Source organism: Protopterus annectens, chromosome 2.part0, assembly GCF_019279795.1.
Source record: "Protopterus annectens isolate FY-2018-M chromosome 2.part0, PAN1.0, whole genome shotgun sequence".
Classification (NCBI taxonomy): domain Eukaryota; kingdom Metazoa; phylum Chordata; order Ceratodontiformes; family Protopteridae; genus Protopterus; species Protopterus annectens.
In genome coordinates, this window is record NC_056728.1 from 182,282,404 (window position 1) to 182,304,540 (window position 22,137).

A 22,137-nucleotide genomic window follows, 5' to 3' on the forward strand; every position below is an offset into this window, starting at 1 on the left:
TAAAGTGATACTATGACTAGTATTTGTAGTTGAGAAGGATTTAGTGTTATGTGCATAGTTAGGAAGAGAGGGTGAGAGATTAACTAGGAAGTAATAGTATGTTTAGAATCAGTTAGAGGAGGAGGAGAGATGTGTAATTAGTGGGTGTATTGAGATAGAGGGGAGAGGGATGTTGTAGTTAGGGTGTGTAGGGGTGTGGTTTGTAGAGGTATAAAGGTAGGACCAGTGGGGTGGGTGGGAAATGGGGGTAGGGTATTGGAGCGGAGTGAGCCCAAAGGGCGAATGGAGCGGGTAGAGACAATCAGTGAAGTGAGAGGAACAGCAGGTAAGTCTCAAGGTGGAGGAAAGGTAGGCAATGTTCAGAGGTTAGCAGGAAGAAAGACAGGAAGTTTGAGTAGAAGACACTGATAGAAGGATTACTAAGGGTAAGGAGCACTGGTGGGTAAGTGATTCAGGAAAATGAGAGCAGAGTGAATGGGGTCAGGTTGCAGAAATGGGGTAGGAAATTACAGAACAGAAAGCTAGTATTTCAGAGATCTAATTCTTGAGGCAACATCTGGTGGCCACTCATTGTATAGCAATGGGATTGTCTCAACTAGAGTTGGGGGCTAAAGGGGAGTGTGAGTGATTCAGTTTATGTGAGGGGTGATAGTATGGAAGGAAGAAGTTGAAAGATGCAGGTGGGGGGGGTTGGCTGCTGGCTAGCCTGCCTGCCTGATTAGTTTGCCTAACCTACCAAAACATGACAATTATCTTGTTGTAATATCTTAGTGTCGGTATCAATACATACTTTCAATGCCTTTTCAAAGATAAAATGTTTTTTCTGGGAGATGTTAGGTAATTCATTTGATGCCCTAGTGTTCAGAGGTGTCCAGAAGGTAGAATGCAGGTAACTGTTGCAGGGACAAAACTGGAACACAGTGTTTCAATGCCTTTTCAAAGGTAAAATGTTTTTTCTGGGAGATGTTAGGTAATTCTTTTGATGCCCTAGTGTTCAGAGGCGTCCAGATGGGAGAATGAATGAGAATATCTGTTTTAAAACACAGGACAGAAACCAAACAATACAGATGCAAAAATACCTTGGCCGGATTAAACTTGTTCTGTAAACTTACTGCCAATAAGAAAACAGACAAGGCCTCCAGACAAATAATTTCACTACAACTGAGTCAACACTAAGCGAATATACAGCTATAACACGCAAGAAGAAGAATGAGTACAGTTGTACAGGTAACACAAATATTTAATCAGAATGCAGAAAACAATGAGAATTAACACTTATCTTTTCTCAATATCACAGCTGGCAGTAGGTCAAGCTCTCTGCAGCAGCCTGAGCAACAGGTATATCTGATTTAAAACACAGGACAGAAAACAAAAATACAGATGCAGGAATACATTGGCCGGATTAAACTACTTCTGAAAACTTACTACCACTAAGAAAACAGACAAGACCTTCAGACAAAGGATTTCACTACAACTGAGGCCAACACTAAGAGAATATGCAGCTATAACACACAAGAAGAAGAATAACTATAGTTGTACAAACAACAAATATATTAAATCAAAACACAGACAAAAAATGATAATAAACACTTATCTTTTCTCAATCTCACAGTTAGCAGTAGGTCAAGCTCTCTGCAGCAGCCTGAGCAACAGGTATATTTGATTTTAAACACAGGACAGAAACCAAACAATACAGATGCAGGAATACTTTGGCTGGATTAAACTAGTTTTGAAAACTTACTGCCACTAAGAAATTAGACAAGGCCTCCAGACAAATAATTTCACTACAACTGACGTCAACACTAAGAGAATATACAGCTATAACACACAAGAAGAAGAATAATGGCAGTTCTACAGGTTACATAGTTATTTAATCAAAATGCAGAAAAAAAGCGCTAACACTTATCTTTTCTCAATATCACACCTGGCAGTAGGTCAAGCTATCTCCAGCAGCTTCAACAACAGGTATATCTGATGTAAAACACAGGACAAAAAACAAAAATACAGATGCAGGAATACTTTGGCCAGATTAAACTAGTTCTGAAAACTTACTGCCTCTAAGAAAACAGACAAGGCCTCCAGACAAAGGATTTCACTACAACTGAGGCCAACACTAAGAGAATATACAGCTATAACACACAAGAAGAAGAATAACTACAGTTTTACAGACAACAAATGTATTACTTCAAAATGCAGACAAAAAATGAGAATAAACACATATCTTTTCTCAATATCATAGCTGGCAGAAGGTCAAGCTCTCTGCAGCAGCCTGAGCAACAGGTATATTTGATTTAAAACACAGGACAGAAACCATACAATAGAAATGCTGGGATACTTTGTACAGATTAAACTAGTTCTGAAAACTTACTGCCACTAAGAAAGCAGACAAGGCCTCCAGACAAAGGATTTCACAACAACTGAAGTCAACACTAAGAGAATATACAGCTCTAACACACAAGAAGAAGAATAAGTACAGTTGTACATATTACAGAGATATTAAATCAAAACGCAGGCAACAAATGAGAATAAATACTTATATTTTCTCAATATCACAGCTGGCAGTAGGGCAAGCTCATTGCAGCAGCCTGAGCAACAGGTATATCTGATTTAAAACAGAAGACAGAAACGAAACAATACAGTTGCAGGAATGCTTCGGCTGGATTAAACTACTTCTGAAATCTTACTGCCACTAAGAAAACAGAAAAGGCATCAAGACAAAATTATTTTGCTACAACTGAGGTCTACACTAAGAGAAGATACTGCTACAACACACAAGAATAAGAATAAGTACAGTTGTACAGATTAAAGAGATATTAAATCAAAATGCAGACAAAAATTCTAATAAACACTTATCTTTTCTCAGTATCGCAGCTGTCAGTAGGTCAAGCTCTCTGCAGCAGCCTGAGCAACAGCTATGTTTGATTTAAAACACAGGACAGAAATGAAACAATACAGATGCATGAATACTTTGGCCAGATTAAACTAGTTCTGAAAACGTACAGCCACTAAGGAAACAGACAAGGCCTGAAGACAAAGGATTTCACTACAACTGAGGTCAACACTAAGAGAATATACAGCTCTAACACACAAGAAGAAGAATAATTACAGTTGTACAGACTACAGAGATATTAAATCAAAATGCAAACATAAAATGACAATAAACACTTATCTTTTCTCAATATCACAGCTGACAGTAGGTCAAGCTCTCTGCAGCAACCTGAGCAACAGGTATATCTGATTTAAAAGACAGGACAGAAACCAAACAATACAGATGCAAGAATACTTTGGCCAGATTAAACTTGTTCTGAAAACTTACTGCTACTAGGAAAACAGACAAGGCCTCCAGACAAATAATTTCACTACAACTGAGGTCAACACTAATGGAATATATAGCTATAACACACAAAAAGAAGAATAAGTACAGTTGTACAGGTTACATAAATATTTAATCAAAATGCAGAAAACAATGAGAATTAACACTTATCTTTTCTCAATAAAACAGGTGGCAGTAGGTCAAGCTCTCTGCAGCAGTCTGAGCAAGAGGTATATTTGATTTAAAACACAGGACAGAAACCAAACAATACAGATGCAGGGATACTTTGGCCAGCTTAAACTAGTTCTGAAATTTACAGCCACTAAGAAAGCAGACAAGGCCTCCAGACAAAGGATTTCACTACAACTAAGAGAATATACAGCTATAACACACAAGAAGAAGAATGACTACAGTTGTACACATTACAGAGATATTAAATAAAAATGCAGACAAAAAATGAAAATAAACCCTTATCTTTTTTCAATTTCACAGCTGGCAGAAGGTCAAGCTCTCTGCAGCAGCCTGAGCAACAAGTATATCTGATTTAAAATACAGGACAGAAACCAAACAATACAAATGCAGGAATACTTTGGCCAAATTAAACTAATTCTGAAAACTTACTGCTACTAGAAAAACAGACAAGGCCTCCAAATAAATGATTTCACTACAACTGGGGTCAACACTAAGAGAATATACAGCTAAAACACACAAGAATAAGAATAAATATAGTTGTACAGATTACAGAGATATTAAATCAAAATGCAGATAAAAATGAGAATAAACACTTATATTTTCTCAGTATCACATCTGGCAGTAAGTCAAGCTCTCTGCAGCAACCTGAGCAACAGCCATATCTGATTTAAAACACTGGACAGAAAACAAACACGACAGATGCAGGAAAATGTTGGCCGGAATAGACTAGTTCTGAAAACTTACTGCCACTGCGAAAACAGACAAGGCCTCCAGACAAATGATTTCACTACAACTGAGGTCAACACTAATGGAATATATAGCTATAACACACAAGAAGAAGAATAAGTACAGGTGTACAGGTTACATAAATATTTAATCAAAATGCAGAAAACAATGAGAATTAACACTTATATTTTCTCAATATCACAGGTGGCAGTAGGTCAAGCCCTCTGCAGCAGCCTGAGCAAGAGGTATATTTGATTTAAAACACAGGACAGAAACCAAACAATACAGATGCAGGGATACTTTGGCCGGCTTAAACTAGTTCTGAAAACTTACAGCCACTAAGGAAACAGACAAGGCATCCAGACAAAGGATTTCACGACAGCTGAGGTCAACACTAAGAGAATATACAGCTATAACACACAAGAAGAAGAATGACTACAGTTGTACAGATTATAAAGATATTAAATCAAAATGCAGACAAAAAATGAGAATAAACACTTATCTTTTCTCAATATCACAGCTGGCAGTAGGTCAAGCTCTCTGCAGCAGCCTGAGCAACAGGTGTATCTGATTTAAAATGCAGGACAGGAACCAAACAAAACAGATGCAGGAAAACTTTGCTGGGATTAAACTAGTTCTGAAACCTTACTATCACTAAGAAAACAGACAAGGCCTCCAGACAAAGGATTTCACTACAACTGATGCCAAGTCTGAGAGAATATACAGCTATAACACACAATAAGAAGAATAAGTACAGTTGTACAGATTATTGAGATATTAAATAAAATGCAGACAAAAATTGAGAATAAACACTTATCTTTTCTCAATAACACAGTTGGCAGTAGTTCAAGCTCTTTGCAGCAGCCTGACCAACAGGTATATCTGATTTAAAACACAGGACAGAAACCAAACAATACAGTTGCAGGAATACTTTGGCCGGATTAAACTAGTTCTGAAATCTTACTGCCACTAAGATAACAGACAAGGCATCCAGACAAAAGAATTTCACTACAATTGAGGTCAACACTAAACGAATATACCTCTATAACACTCAAGAAGAAGAAGTAGAAGTACAGCTGTACATATTACAGAGATATTACATCAAAATGCAGACAAAAATGAGAATAAACCCCTATCTTTTCTCAATATCACAGTTGGCAGTAGGTCAAGCTCTCTGCTGCAGTTTGAGCAACAGGTATATTTAATTTAAAACTCAGGACAGAAACAAAACATTACAGATGCAGGGATTCCTTGGCCGGACTTAACTAGTTCTGAAAACTTACTGCCACTAAGAAAAAAGACAAGGCCTCCAGACAAAGGATTTCACTATAACTGAGGTCAAGGCTAACATAATATACAGCTCTAACACACAAGAAAAAGAATAATTACAGTTGTACAGATTACAGAGATATTAAATCAAAATGCAGACAAAAAATGAGAATAACCACTTATCTTTTCTTAATATCACAGCTGGCAGTAGGTCAAGCACTCTGCAGCAGCCTGAGCAACAGGTATATCTGATTTAAAATACAGGACAGAAACCAAGCAATACAGATGCAGGAATACTTTGGCTGAATTAAACTAGTTCTGAAAACTTACTGCCACTAATAAAACAGACAAGGCCTCCAGACAAAGGATTTCACTACAACTGAGTTCAACACTAAGAGAATATACAGCTATAACACACAAGAAGAATAAGTGCAGTTGTACAGATTACAGAGATATTAAATAAAAATGCAGACCGAAATGAGAATAAACACTTATCTTTTATTAATATCACAGCTGGCAGTAGGTCAAGCTCTCTGCAGCAGCCTGAGCAACAGGTATATCTGATTTAAAACACAGGACAGAAAAGAAACAATACAGATGTAGGAATACTTTGGCCAAATTAAACTAGTTCTGAAAACTTACTGCCACTAAAAAAAGACAAGGCCTCCAGACAAAGGATTTCACTACAACTGAAGTCAACACTAAGAGACTATACATCTCTAACACTCAAGAATAAGATAAGAACAGTTGTGCAGACTACAGAGATATTAAATCAAAATGCAGACAAAAAATGACAATAAACACTTAACTTTTTTCAATATCACAGCTGTCAGTAGGTCAAGCTCTCTGCAACCGCCAGAGCAACTGGTATATCTGATTAAAAATACAGGATAGAAACCAAACAATACAGATGCAGAAATACTTTGTCCACATTAAACTAGTTCTGAAAACTTACTGCCACTAAGAAAACAGACAAGGCCTCCAGACAAAGGATTTCACTACAACTGAGGTCAACACTAAGAGAATATACAGCTATAACGCAGAAGAAGAAGTGCAGTTGTACAGATTACAGAGATATTAAATCAAAATGCAGTCAAAAAATGAGAACAAACACTTATCTTTTCTCAATATAACAGCTGGCAGTAGGTCAAGCTCTCTGCAGCAGCCTGAGCAACAGGTATATCTGATTTAAAACGCAGGATAGAAACCAAACAATACAGATGCAGGAATACTTTGGCCAGATTAAACTAGTTCAGAAAACTTACTGCTACTAAGAAAACAGACAAGGCCTGCAGACAAAGGATTTCACTACAACTGAGGTCAACACTCAGAGAATATACAGCTATAACACACAAGAAGAATAATAATAAGTACAGTTGTACAGATTACGGAGATATTAAATAAAAATGCAGACAAAAATGAGAATAAACACTTATCTTTTCTCAATATCACAGTTGGCAGTAGGTCAAGCTCTTTGCAGCAGCCTGAGCAACAGGTATATCTGATTTGAAACACAAGACAGAAACCAAACAATACAGTTGCAGGAATGCTTTGGACAAATTAAACTACTTATGAAATCTTACTGCCACTAATAAAACAGACAAGGCCTACAGACAAAGGGTTTCATTGCAACTGATGTCAACACTAAGAGAATATAGACCTATAACACACCAGAAGAATAAGTGCAGTTGTACAGATTACAGAGATATTAAATCAAAATGCAGACAGAAAATGAGAATAAACACTTATCTTTTATTAATATCACAGCTGGCAGTAGGTCAAGCTCTCTGCAACAGTCAGAGCAACGGGTATATCTGATTTAAAACACAGGACAGAAAAGAAGCAATACAGATGCAGGAATACTTTGGCTGGATTAAACTAGTTCTGAAAACTTACTGCCACTATGAAAACACACAAGGCCTGCAGAAAAAGAATTTATCTACAGCTGAGGTCAACACTAAGAGAGTATACAGCTCTAACACACAAGAAAAAGAATAAGTACATTTGTACAGATTACAGAGATATTACACCAAAATGTAGACAAAAATAAAAAAAAAATACCTATCTTTTCTCAAAATCACAGCTGGCAGTAAGTCAAGCTCTCTGCAGCAGTCTGAGCAACAGGTATATCTGATTTAAATTACAGGGCAGAAACCAAACAATACAGATGCAGGAATACTTTGGCAAGGTTTAAACTAGTTCTGAAAACTAACTGCCACTAAGAAAATAGACATGGCCTCCCTACAAATGATTTCACTACAACTGAGGTCAACACTAAGAGAATATACAGCTATAACACATAAACAGAAGAATAAGTACAGTTGTAGAGATTACAGAGATATTAAATCAAAATGCAGACAAAAACTGTAATAAGCACTTATCTTTTCTCAATGTCGCAGCTGTCAGTAGGTCAAGCTCTCTGCAGCAGCCTGAGCTACAGCTATGTTTGATTTAAAACACAGGACAGAAATGAAACAATACAGATGCAGGAATACTTTGGCCAGATTAAACTAGTTCTGAAAACTTACTGCTACTAGGAAAACAGACAAGGCCTCCAGACAAAGGATTTCACTACAACTGAGGTCAACACTAAGAGAATATACAGCTAAAACACACAAGAATAAGAATAAGTACAGTTGTACAGATTACAGAGATATTAAATCAAAATGCAGATAAAAATGAGAATAAACACTTACATTTTCTCAATATCACAGCTGGCAGTAAGTCAAGCTCTCTGCAGCAGTCTGAGCAACAGCCATATCTGATTTAAAACACTGGGCAGAAAACAAACAAGACAGATGCAGGAAAACTTTGGCCGGTTTAGACTAGTTCTGAAAACTTACTGCCACTTAGAAAACAGACAAGGCCTCCAGACATAGGATTTCGCTACAACTGAGGTCAACCCAAAGAGAATATACAGCTATTACACACTAGAAGAAGAATAACTACAGTTGTACAAATTACAGGGATATTAAATCAAAATGCAGATAAAAAATGAGAATAAACATTTATCTTTTCTCAATATCACAGCTGGCAGTAGGTCAAGCTCTCTGCAGCAGCCTGAGCAACAGGTATATTTGATTTAAAGCACAGAACAGAAACCAAACAATACAAATGCAGGGATACATTGGCCGTATTAAACTAGTTCTGAAAACGTACTGCCACTAAAAAAACAGACAAGCCCTCCAGACAAAGGATTTCACTACAACTGATGTCAACACTGAGAGAATATACAGCTATAACAGACAAGAAGAAGAATAAGTGCAGTTGTACAGATTACAGAGATCATCATCTTCTTTTGTCTGTTCCCGTTAGGGGTCGCCACAGCGGATCACCTGTTTCCATTTCTTCCTGTGCTCTGCATCTTGCTCTGTCACACCAACCACCTGCATGTCCTCTCTCACCACATCCATAAACCTTATCTTAGGCCTTCCTCTTTTCCTGTTAGCCGGTAGCTTCATCCTTAGCATCTTTTTCCCAATATACTCCACATCCCTTCTCAGCACATGTCCAAACCAACATAATCTTACCTCTATGGCTTTGTCTCCAAACCTTCCAACCTGGGCTGACCCTCTAATATACTTATTCCTAATCCTGTCCACCCTCGTCACACCCAGTGCAAATCTTAACATCTTTAACTCTGCCACATCCAGCTCAAACTCCTGCCTTTTTGTCAATGCCACTGTCTCCAACCCATATAACATAGCTGGTCTCACTACCCTCTTGTAGACCTTCCCTTTCACTCTTACAGGTACTTGTCTGCCACAATTCACTCCTGACACTCTTCTCCACCCAGTCCATCCTGCCTGTACTCTCTTCTTCACCTCTCTTCCACACTCACCGTTACTCAGAACTATTGATCCCAAGTATTTAAACTTATCCACCTTCTCCACCTCTACTCCTTGCATCCTCAAAATTCCTCTAACCTCCCTCTCATTCACACACATAGAATAAGTGCAGTTGTACAGATTACAGAGATATTATATCAATATGTAGACAAAAAATAAGAAAAAATACCTATCTTTTCTCAAAATCACAGCTGGCAGTAGGTCAAGCTCTCTGCAGCAGCCTGAGTAACAGGTATATCTGATTTAAAATACAGGAAGGAAACCAAACAATACAGATGCAGGAATACTTTGGCCGGACAAAACTAGTTCTGAAAACTAACTGGCACTAAGAAAACAGACATGGCCTCCAGGAAAATGATTTCACTACAACTGAGGTCAACACTAAGAGAATATACAGCTATAACACATAAAAAGAAGAATAAGTACAGCTGTACAGATTACAGAGATACTAAGTCAAAATGCAGACAAAAATTAGAATAAACACTTATCTTTTCTCAATATCACAGCTGGCAGTAGGTCAAGCTCTCTGCAGCAGCCTGATCAACAGGTATATCTGATTTAAAATACAGGAAAGAAACCAAACAATATAGATGCAGGAAACTCTAACATACAAGAAGAAGAATAAGTACAATTATACATATTACAGAGATATTAAATCAAAATGCAGACAAAAATTTAAAATAAACACTTATCTTTTTTCAATATCACAGCTGGGAGTAGGTCAATCTCTATGCAGCAGCCTGAGCAACAGGTATATCTTATTTAAAATACAGGACAGAAACCAAACAATACAGATGCAGGAATACTTTGGCTGGATTAAACTAGTTCTGAAAACTTACTGCTAGTAATAAAACAGACAAGGCCTCCAGACAAAGGATTTCACTACAACTGAGGCCAACACTAAGAGAATATACAGCTATAAAACACAAGAAGAAGAATAATTACAGTTTTACAGACAATAAATATATTAAATCAAAATGCAGACAAAAAATGAGAACAAACACTTATCTTTTCTCAATATCATAGCTGGCAGTAGATCAAGTTCTCTGCAGCAGACTGAGCAACAGGTATATTTGATTTAAAACACAGGACAGAAACCAAACAATAGAGATGCTGGGATACTTTGGCCAAATTAAACTAGTTCTGAAAACTTACTGCCACTAAGAAAACAGACAAGGCCACCAGACAAAAGATTTCACTGCAACTGAGGACAACACTAAGAGAATATACAGCTCTAGCACACAAGAAGAAGAATGAGTACAGTTATACAGATTAAAGAGATATTAAATCAAAATGCAGACAAAATGAAAAATAACACTTATATCACAGCTGGCAGTAGGTCAAGCTCTATGCAGCAGCCTGAGCAAAAGGAATGCCTGATTTAAAATACAGGACAAAAAGCAAACAATACCCATGCAGGAATACTTTGGCCAGATTAAACTACTTTTGAAAACCTACTGCCACTAATAAAACAGACGCCTACAAAAAAAGGGTTTCACTACAACTGAGGTCAACAGTAAGAGGATATACAGCTATAACACACCAGAAGAATAAGTGCAATTATACAGATTACAGAGATATTAAATAAAAATGCAGACAAAAATTTAAAATAAACATTTATCTTTTCTCAATATCACAGCTGGCAGTATGTCAAGCTCTCTGCAGCAGCCTGAGCAACAGGTATATCTGATGTAAAATACAGGACAGAAAAGAAACAATACAGATGCAGGAATACTTTGGCTGGATTAAACTAGTTCTGAAAACTTACTGATACTAATGAAACAGACAAGGCCTCCAGACAAAGGATTTCAATACAAATGAGGTCAACTCTGAGAGATTATACAGCTATAATACACAAGAAGAAGAATAAGTACAGTTGTACAGATTACAGAGATATTAAATCAAAATGCAGACAAAAAATGAGAACAAACACTTATCTTTTCTCAGTATCACAGCTAGCAGTAGGTAAAGCTCTCTGCAGCTGCCTGAGCAACAGGTATATCTGATTTAAAGTACAGGACAGAAACCAAACAATACAGATGCAGGAATACTTTGGTTGGAATAAACTAGTTTTGAAAACTTATTGCCACTAAGAAAACAGACAAGGCCTCCAGACAAAGGATTTCACTACAACTGAGGTCAACACTAAGAGAATATATAGCTATAACACACAAGGAGAAGAATAAGTACAGTTGTACAGATTACAGGGATAATAAATCAAAATGCACACAAAAAATGAGAATAAACACTTATTTTTTCTTAATTTCACAGCTGGCAGTAGGTCAAGCTCTCTGCAGCAGCCTGAGCAACAGGTATATCTGTTTTAAAACACAGGACAGAAACCAAACAATACAGATGCAGAAATACCTTGGCCGGATTAAACTTGTTCTGTAAACTTACCGCCACTAAGAAAACAGACAAGGCCTCCAGACAAATAATTGCACTGCAACTGAGTCAACACTAAGCGAATATATAGCTATAACACACAAGAAAAAGAATGAGTACAGTTGTACAGGTAACATAAATATTTAATCAAAATGCAGAAAAAATGAGAATTAACACTTATATTTTCTCAATATCACAGCTGGTAGTAGGTCAAGCTCTCTCCAGCAGCCTCAGCAGCAGGTATATCTGATTTAAAAGACAGGACAGAAAACAAAAATACAGATGCAGGAATACTTTGGCCAGATTAAACTACTTCTGAAAACTTACTACCACTAAGAAAACAGACAAGGCCACCAGACAAAGGATTTCACTGCAACTGAGGCCAACACTAAGAGAATATGCAGCTATAACACACAAGAAGAAGAATAACTATAGTTGTACAAACAACAAATATATTAAATCAAAACGTAGACAAAAAAATGAGAATAAACACTTATCTTTTCTAAATCTCACAGCTGGCAGTAGGTCAAGCTCTCTGCAGCAGCCTGAGCAACAGGTATATTTGATTTAAAACACAGGACAGAAACCAAACAATACAGATGCAGGAATACTTTGGATGGATTAAACTAGTTTTGAAAACTTACTGCCACTAAGAAATTAGACAAGGCCTCCAGACAAATGATTTCACTACAACTGAGATCAACACTAAGAGAATATACAGCTATAACACACAAGAAGAAGAATAATTACAGTTCTACATATTACATAGATATTTAATTAAAATGCAGAAAAAATTAGAGCTAACACTTATCTCCTCTCAACATCACAGCTGGCAGTAGGTCAAGCTCTCTCCAGCAGCCTCAACAACAGGTATTTCTGATTTAAAACACAGGACAAAAAACAAAAATACAGATGCAGGAATACTTTGGTTGGATTAAACTAGTTCTGAAAACTTGTAGATCCAATGAACAAAGTCCAGATATATTATAAACGTTTATTCAAACAGGTTAGCGCTTTCACCAATAATGGCTTCCTCAGACCTATACATTCTACAGATCTCGTCTTTGCTTAAATAGCGCTCATGGCGGGAATTCTGTAGATAATTTCGGAGAGGGAAAACATTTGTATAAATATAGGCACATCTATAAATAGAGATGTACATATATATCTATTGTGCATATATATTTTTTATATGTTTTAAAATATGTGTTTTCAGATGAGTTTTTAAATTATTTGCATGATTATTTGATTTTAATTATTGCATATTTGAAATTAAATTTGCTTGCACTTTAAGAATTTTTGAATTCCCGCCATGAGCGCTATTTAAGCAAAGACGAGATCTGTAGAATGTATAGGTCTGAGGAAGCCATTATTGGTGAAAGCGCTAACCTGTTTGAATAAACGTTTATAATATATCTGGACTTTGTTCATTGGATCTACACGCTTTTATACGAGAGGTCTGTTTGCTGTATGCCTTATATTGGGAGCGTTGGTCTATGGTTTGCTGCTGTTGTTTTGTTTTGTTTTACCATTTGGATTAATTTATCGCAAAGCAGCATCTGCCTCAACGGAGCACTTATTGGATTGTTTACTGCTAGTTCTGAAAACTTACTGCCTCTAAGAAAACAGACAAGCCTCCAGACAAAGGACTTCACTACAACTGAGGTCAACACTAAGATAATATATAGCTATAACACAAAAGGAGAAGAATAAGTACAGTTGTACAGATTACAGGGATAATAAATCAAAATGCACACAAAAAATGAGAATAAACACTTATCTTTTCTTAATTTCACAGCTGGCAGTAGGTCAAGCTCTCTGAAGCAGCCTGAGCAACAGGTATATCTGATTTAAAACACAGGACAGAAAAGAAACAATACAGATGCAGGAATACTTTGGCTGGATTAAACTAGTTCTGAAAACTTACTGCTACTAAGAAAACAGACAAGGCCTACAGACAAAGAATTTCACTACAACTGAGGTCAACACTAAGAGAATATACAGCTCTAACACACAAGAAGAAGAACAAGTATAGTTGTACAGATTACAGAGATATTATATCAAAATGTAGACAAAAAATAAGAAAAAATACATATCTTTTTTCAAAATCACAGCTGGCAGTAGGTCAAGCTCTCTGCAGCAGCCTGAACAACAGGTATATCTGATTTAAAATACAGGACAGAAACCAAACAATACAGATGCAGGAATACTTTGGCCGGATTAAACTAGTTCTGAAAACTAACTGGCACTAAGAAAACAGACATGGCCTCCAGACAAATGATTTCACTACAACTGAGGTCAACACTAAGAGAATATACAGCTATAACACATAAAAAGAAGAATAAGTACAGTTGTACAGATTACAGAGATATTAAATCAAAATGCAGACAGAAATTAGAATAAACACTTATTTTGTATTAATATCACAGCTGGCAGTAGGTCAAGCTCTCTGCAGCAGCCTGAGCAACAGGTATATTTGATTTAAAACACAAGACAGAAAAGAAACAATACAGATGCAGGAATACTTTGGCCAGATTAAACTAGTTCTGAAAACGTATTGCCACTAAGAAAACAGACAAGGCCTCCAGACAAAGGATTTCACTACAACTGAGGCCAACACTAAGATTAAGAGAATATACTGCTATAACACACAAGAAGAAGAATAACTGCAGTTGTACAGACAACAAATATATTAAATCAAAATACAGACAAAAAAATAGAATAAACACTTATCTTTTCTAAATATCACAGCTGACAGTAGGTCAAGCTCTCTGCAGCAGCCTAAGCAACAGGTATATTTGATTTAAAACACATGACAGAAACCAAACAATAGAGATGCTGGGATACTTTGGCCGCATTAAACTAGTTCTTAAGACTTAATGCCACTAAGAAAACAGACAAGGCTTGCAGACAAAGGATTTCACTACAACTGAGGTCAACACTAAGAGAATAAAAAGCTATAACACACAAGAAGAAGAATAACTACAGTTGTACAGATAACAAATATATTAAATTAAAATGCAGACAAAAAATGAGAATAAACACTTATATTTTCTTAATATCACAGCTGGCAGAAGGTCAAGCTCTCTGCAGCAGCCTTGAGCAAATGTATTATTGATTTAAAACACAGGACAGAAACCAAACAATAATAATGCAGGAATACTTTGGTCAGATTAAACTATTTCTGAAAACTTACTGCCACTAAGAAAACAGACAAGGCCTCCAGAAAAATGATTTCACTAAAACTGAGGTCAACACTAAGACAATATACAGCTCTAACACACAAGAAGAAGAATAAGTACAGTTGTACAGATTACAGAGATATTAAATCAAAATGCACAGAAAAATGAGAATAAACACTTTTCTTTTCTCAGTATCACAGCTGGCAGTAGGTGAAACTCTCTACAGCAGCCTAAGCAACAGGTTTATCTGATTTAAAACACAGGACAGAAACCAAACAATACAGATGCAGGAATACTTTGGCCAGATTAAACTAGTTCTGAAAACTTACTGCCACTAAGAAAACAGACAAGGCCTCCAGAAAAATGATTTCACTAAAACTGAGGTCAACACTAAGACAGTATACAGCTCTAACACACAAGAAGAAGAATAAGTACAGTTGTACAGATTACAGAAATACTAAATCAAAATGCAGACAAAAATGAGAATAAACACTTATCTTTTCTCAATATCACAGCTGGCAGTAGGTCAAGCTCTCTGCAGCAGCCTGAGCAACAGGTATATCTGATTTAAAACACAGGACAGAAACTAAACAATACAATCGGAGGAATACTTTGGCCGGTTTAAACTAGTTCTCAAATCTTACTGCCACTAAGAAAACAGACAAGGCATCCAGACAAAAGAATTTCACTACAACTGAGGTCAACACTTTGAGAATATACTGCTATAAGACACAAGAAGAAGCATAAGTACAGTTGTACAGATTACAGAGATATTAAATCAAAATGCAGACAAAAATGAAAATAAACCCTTATCTTTTCTCAATATCACAGCTGGCAGTAGGTCAAGCTCTCTGTTGTAGCCTGAGCAACAGGTATATTTAATTTAAAACACAGGACAGCAAAAAAGCAATACAGATGCAGGGATGCCTTGGCCAGATTAAATTAGTTCTGAAAACTTCCTGCCACTAAGAAAACAGACAAGGCCTCCAGACAAAGGATTTCATTACAACTGAGGTCAACACTAAGGGAATATTCAGCTCTAACACACAAGAAGAAAAATAAGTACAGTTGTTCGGATTACAGAGATATTACATCAAAATGTAGAAAAAATTAGAATAAACACCTATCTTTTCTCAATATCCCAGCTGGCAGAAGGTCAAGCTGTCTGAAGCAGCCTGAGCAACAGGTATATCTGATTTAAAATACAGGACATAAACCAAACAATATAGATGGAGGAATACTTTGGCCGGATTAAAATAGGTCTGAAAACTAACTGCCAATAAGAAAACAGACATGGCCTCCAGACAAAGGATTTCACTGCAACGGAGGTCAACACTAAGAGAATATACAGCTACAACACACAAGTAGAAAAATAAGTACAATTGTACAGAATAGAGAGATATTAAATCAAAGTGCAGGTGAAAAATGAGAATAAACACTTATCTTTTCTCAGTATCACAGTTGGCAGTAGGTCAAGCTCTCTAAAGCAGCCTGAGCAACATGTATATCTGATTTAACACACAGGACAGAAACCAAACAATACAGATGTAGGAATACTTTGGCCAGATTAAACTAGTTCTGTAAACTTACTGCCACTAAGAAAACAGAGAAGGCCTACAGACAAAGTATTTCACTACAACTAATGTCAACACTAAGAGAATATACAGCTGTAACACACAAGAAGAAGAATAAGTACAGCTGTACAGATTACAGAGATATTAAATCAAAATGCAGACAAGAAACGAGAATAAACGGTACTTACGTATTATCACAACTGGATTTTCGCGGTTGTGAAAATAGCATACTTCAACTGAAGTGAAGCCATGCAACACTGTAGAGTGTTATTGAAAGTCCTTACTGCTGATGGAAAAGTGTGGGTTACCTTCAGGAAGAGCTGAAAGTTTATAAATCCTCTTCCTGATTTACGTGCTGTACAGATGCACGCTTTAATTGTCAGGGCTGGCATAGTACGAGCTGAATTCTGCAGGACTGCAAAACAGGTGTAACAGCAAGTTTAACAAAGTGCCCCTATTATATTGTGCCAGTTACATTTAACAACTGTGATGTATTACTAAATAAACGCAGACCACAAGGTATGCCAGACTTCAGAAAAAGTAACGGTTCTGACTCATGGACGACTACTGCTGTCAGTAAGTAACAGCAAAAAAAAAAAAAAGCCTGGTAAATACTAACTCCAGGAAACAACAGAAGGTCATTGTAACATCTTTCATCCTTTGGGCTCTGCATTTTGCTATTAATAAATCAGGTTTGTGAAATTTTAGCCACATAATATTGGGACGGATTTTAACACTGGCTCTTACACCCTTTTTTACAACCTGGAGCAATCTGTACTTACACGTTCCATTTCTCAGTACGATAGCAGCCGTGACTTTTCAAGCGTGCGTCTGTAATGCACACAAATCAGGCAGAGGATTTTATAAATTGTTTGTCCTGAAGGTAATCCAAGCTTTCTCGTCAGTAATAAGGACTTTGAAGAACATGTTACACTGTTTCATGCCCTCGCTTCACTTGAATTTTCCGAATTTCGCAACCGTGAAAATCTGGTTGCGATAATACGTAAGTACCGAATAAACACTTATCTTTTCTCAATATCACAGCTGGCAGTAGGTCAAGCTTTTTGCAGCATCCTGAGCAGCAGGTATATCTGATTAAAAACACAGAACTGAAACCAAACAATACAGATGCAGAAATACGTTGGCCGGATTGAACTAGTTCTGAAAACTTACTGCCACTAAGAAAACAGACAAGGCCTCCAGACAAAGGATTTCACTACAACTGAGGTCAACACTAAGAGAATATACAGCTATAACACACAAGAAGAAGAATAAGTACAGTTCTGCAGACTGCATACATATTAAATCAAATGCAGACAAAAAATGAGAATAAACACTTATCTTTTCTCAATATCACAGCTGGCAGTAGGTCAAGCTCTCTGCAGCAGCCTGAGCAACAGGTATATCTGATTTAAAATGCAGGACAGAAACCAAACAATACAGATGCAGGAATACTTTGGCCATATTAAACTAGTTCTGAAATCTTACTGCCACTAAGAAAACAGACAGCCTCCAGACAAAGGATTTCACTACAGCTGTAGTCAACCAAAGTGAAGCACCAGCTTGCTGCATAGCTACTCTACAGTCCTCTGCTATCATGGCTTTTTGTGGCACTTTAATTATTTTTTGGAGCCAGACTTCTAAAAGAGAAGTAGGAGTCTCTGAGTTTTGGCAAAATTCCCATACCGCAGTGGTACGTGCTTTGTGAGTCAATAATTTCTCCTTTTATTAATACTTTTCCCATCTCACTACTACTAAATGAGAAAGCTTTGTGGTTTGGAGTAGAGCTTTGCTTTTTTTTCTGTCTTCCTTAATTTAACAGCAGTCACAATAGTTTGGCATACTCTCAGGACAGGGCCTTGGTTGGTGATGAGATGGTAGTGGTGCAGGGAATTCTAAAAAAGAAATATAAATAAATTCTCACACACACACACACACACACACACACACACACACACACACACACACACACACACACACACCTTTGCCTTGGAATTAGACATGATCAAACTGCATTAATATGTTGTCACTTCCAAATTGTTCTTCCTTTTTGATGAACTTAAGTATGCATTCAATATTTATATATTGGACAAAGCATATAGTCTGAGAAGAGCAGGTGTATATAATATCTATACAAACAATAGACAAAACAAGCATAAATGTATGTATAAGCTTACAGTGAGTGTGTGTGTAAGCACTTGTTTTCATTTTTCTTTACATTTATATTTGCATGTAAAAGGGACCATATTGTAATGAAGCTGAACTGTTTTTTATTTATTTATTTTTGTTTGCAACAGTGAAAAACTCTTTGGGACAACTTATATATAGTCAACTTCTTAAAAATACAACTGACCAGAATGCAGCACTCATTTTGCATTCTGAGCTGAGATGCCATTGCACTTCGTTTCAATTTACAATGCAGTAACCTCTCAGTTAACTGGCACCCATGGGAACTGGTAGATGCCAGATAACTGTAGTTTCTGGTTGCTTGAGAGTTACAATTAAAAATAGGCCTGACTAATACTGCACCCTATATTATTTGTTTGGTTTGACTTGTTCTCAGGTTAGGGAGAGAGGGAATTTTCTCCTATCTTCCTTTTTAAAACTCTAAAACTCTAAAAACGTAAGGTATGTTTCTGCGGGGAGAAAACAGAAAGTGCAACACATGAAAATTGTACTGTATTTCTTCGATTTTTTTTTTTGCCAGTTGCTTGAGTTCCGGTTAACTGAGAGTTTACTGTATTACTAAACTCTGTACTTTATAATTTGCCCAATACTGTGAGAAATGTTACATAAAGTTTAAATAATACATTCAGCAGTTTTGCTGATTGTAAACAAAGATGACTAATGAACTTTCAAATAATTTGGTTTTATAGTACCAGCTTTGAGTTAAGTTGCTGTTTGCCGACCATGAGTAGTTTGTCATTCTGTAAGAAGTTTCCAGGCCTTGGACTCTTGGAGACTTGGTAGGAGATTTCATTAAAAAAAAAAAAAAAAAAAAAAAAAACTTGAGTTGTTTACAGAAGCAGCCCACCCATGACTTGTGGCACTGCAGCAGCCAACCAACTAGGACATCATGTCAACGCAGTGATGAACCCAGGCCCCGAGAAGACTACTGTAGTTCTGATAGTCATGACTGAATCTGCTTCCTGCCCTGGACTGTTTGTATTATAGCAGCAGCAAGTCTGTATGAAATAAGAGCTGCGGGTAGTGTTACATAGCCTTGTGCAAGTTAAGTTTTAAGTTCTGCGGTGTGCAGTCAGAGTAGAGGTTGAAGGACAGATGTGATGGACACTGTCAGACACTAGACACCAACCCACGAGTGTCCATAAGATGAGGAAGTTTACTTTCTCTGACTCAACCTCAAGGTAAGTAAAAAAGAAGACGAACCAAGGAGCTGGGGGTCTGGGAACAAGAATCCTTGGAGAAAGTGAAAAATCACTGTGTTCATGTCCCTTCATCCTGAACATACATCTGAACTGTTCAGATTGTCGCAGAATGTCCAGATTTTTGCCTCATATTTTAGCCTGTTTTTCATAAAATTGTGGTTTTCTGGCAAATCATTGGTAAGTCAATACAGATTAAGGTCAGAAAATAATGACAGACATTTGAGTTTCAGACTCTGTACTCTTCAGAAAGTTCATGCTAACATAAAACCTGCTCTTCTATCAACTTTTTAAGTAGTATTTAAAAGTTTTCCATATATTTGGGCTTTTGCCCCCCCTTATTTATGTTTTTTTCAAGATTTCTTGCTGTAAGATGCTGAGAGGTATGATCCTGATCCACATATTGACTACCAAGTCTTCCTTATAATGAAGACATTTGGCCTCAGATAAATTAAACCAGCTGCTGTGCCAATGGACTAACAGTGATGTTTTTTACAACAGTAACTGTTTAATTTGAAGAAGAAGGCTGGGGAAAAGTTTAAGAAGTGTTGAAGGATGTGTTTGTCTGAATGCAGGGTCATTGTAAGGAAGCCAGATTACAAATATTTGACAAAATCCTTTGCAGATGTATGCATTTGTTTGGGTGGAGGGTTGTGCATTCTTTGCATTGTGTACAGGCCTATAACACATATTGTGTTTACATAAATATTCTGTTTCACAGTGCAGAATAGCAAAACAAGAATTGCAGATCGGCAAGCAGACTATATGGAGAAAGTCCAGGTTTTACTGCTAATGTCAGACATTGTTCTTTCTCACCATATTGATTTTTTCGCAGGCTTTTTTGTTCAGAGACCACTTGCCCCACTGCATTAATGATGGTGGCAGTTAATTTTATTTTTATAAAAGAAAATTGCATTTTAGTTTTATACAAGTTCAAAGTTTGATACAAGCTCAGATGTTAATATAAATAAAATACTATTGCTCTGGTTATATTTTGTTTTTAATATTTTGTCTGTTCTTCAGTATGCGTTTCAATGTTGGTACCCCACAATTCCAGTGGAGTGAGTGGGTTTACATTATTATGTATGCAAATTTTATGTTAACCACCACCCAGATTTTTGTCCAGGTATACCTACTTTTCATGGGCCTTTGTCCAGATTTTTGATGTTTCCAGGTTGAAAGGTACATACTCAGTACAGTGATTTGCAGCACTTAATAAGTCCTCCAAGTCCTTTCCCTGCTAGTCTATAAGCACTTGTTTTACTTGATTTTTTTACAGGGGCTTGCAAACCCTGTACAAAAGCAGCTGCAATAGCTGGCTTAGATTGTTCTTTTGGGTCTGGTATTCCTGAATGTCTAGCAAACACTGCTTTGAGACAACTCAAATAATCTACAGGGGCTTTCCCTTTATTTTGCTTACATGCCTGTATCTTAGACCAACCAGTCCTAACTTGACAGACTTCAATGATGTTATCTAACAAACCTATCCTTTTATGTATTAGTGCATTTCCTTTGAGAATAAAATCTGTTATTTTAGCCTTTTTCAAATAATTGTTTTCTAATTTTATCTGAAGAAACTACCCAAAGCAGATGGTTTAAATGTTTTAAAGTAGGGTTGTAACATTCTATCGCAGTTTTGAATATTCTTCCTTAAACTTTAAAGGATCTTCTCTAATATTTGGAAAATTTTTAGATATGGTATGCAAATTATCAGGGGCCCAAGGGCAGTGAACAAGCTCTCTATTATTAGCCCCCAAAATTTCTCTAAGAAGTGCCAAAAGATCCTTTCCAGAGGCAGTAGCCTTTTGTCTTACCCTATCATGTGAGTGCTTGTGATGAACCACAGGAATGTCAAATACTAGTGCTTCTATTGGACAGGTAGAAGCTTGTTGAAAATGGGAAGAAGACAAAGAAGAAGAAGAAGAAGAAACCCCCTTGACTGCAGATGCCCGTTCTGAAGATGAGGGTTGAACAGGGGAACAAGGTTGAGATGTAAAAGTATCACTCTGACCTGGTGTCCAGTGGACAGTTGTCTGAAATGCAGGGGCCCGAGAAACAGCAGAATCTTGTACACCAATACCAGTACATATGGTGGTGGGGTGCAGTAGCTACTGGAGGATTATCATGCTCTTCAGAAGTCTCTCCTTTTTGGCCATCTCTAGTTTCTTTCAAACCTGCCAAGACAGGATAAAGGGATCCCTTTTTACTGGTCTGCACAGCCTTCTTGACCTGCTTTACCTGTTGTAGCAATGTTTTATTAGC